This window comes from Chiloscyllium plagiosum, unplaced genomic scaffold (genome assembly GCF_004010195.1).
Source record: "Chiloscyllium plagiosum isolate BGI_BamShark_2017 unplaced genomic scaffold, ASM401019v2 scaf_101789, whole genome shotgun sequence".
Classification (NCBI taxonomy): Eukaryota; Metazoa; Chordata; class Chondrichthyes; order Orectolobiformes; family Hemiscylliidae; genus Chiloscyllium; species Chiloscyllium plagiosum.
Genome location: NW_025195260.1, coordinates 2,787 through 3,544, shown reverse-complemented (window position 1 = coordinate 3,544; position 758 = coordinate 2,787). Strand labels below are relative to the sequence as shown.

The window sequence follows — 758 nt, the reverse complement described above, 5'->3', positions numbered from 1 at the left end:
TGGTCCTGTTGTGAAAAGCATTGAACATAGCGGTTTATTGCAGGATGAAATAAAACGTGCGGCATTTATTATGTGTCGATTTGAGTAAAACTGAATTGAACATAGACGCGGTACTTCGGAAGCCAGCGGCACCTATTGGACAATCTGCGGTGCGGCTGACAGTCCGGGCGTGCACAAAGGATCTCACAGGAAGAGCCCTTCTCACCACCAGCCAAGCCATGTCTTGGTGCTTGTTGGAAAGTTCTGGCGCAGCTTCAGCAAAATCGATGTTTCGGGCAAAAGCCCTTCAAAAGGAATAAAGGCAGAGAGCCTGAAGACACATTTATTATGTGTCGATTTGAGTGAAACTGAATTGAACATAGTAGACGCGATACTTCGGAAGCCGCACAACGTACGTGAGCGGCACCTATTGGACAATCTGTTTTTTGATTGTAAATCAGGGGAGAGCGCGAACGCAGTCCCCCACTACCACAAATTTTGCAGTCGAGTATCCCGCATTTGGGGACATCGCAGGCGTCAGCACACCCGAAGTGCAATGGGATAGCCTCGTCCTGGGAGAACCACCTTGGTGATCATGGTATCTCCCCTGCCAGGTAAGTATGCTCAATACTCTCACTCGCTCAAACCCAACAACAGCCCACAGCTCTTACACTCACACTGACTGCATTTTCCAAAATCGAAAATTCACCTGTCTGAGGTTCCCTGTCTGCACAACAGCGCAATTTCTCACCGGGATCACAGAACATCCAGAAAGACTC

The 758-nt window shown here is 48.7% G+C and overlaps 1 non-coding gene across 1 annotated transcript; it reads right to left on the bottom strand.

The window, feature by feature from the left end:
* Window positions 1-437: 437 nt before the first annotated feature.
* On the bottom strand, window positions 438-601 carry LOC122545833. The gene has a single exon (XR_006310605.1). It is a non-coding gene; the product is annotated as a U1 spliceosomal RNA (small nuclear RNA).
* Between the last annotated feature and the right edge of the window lie 157 nt (window positions 602-758).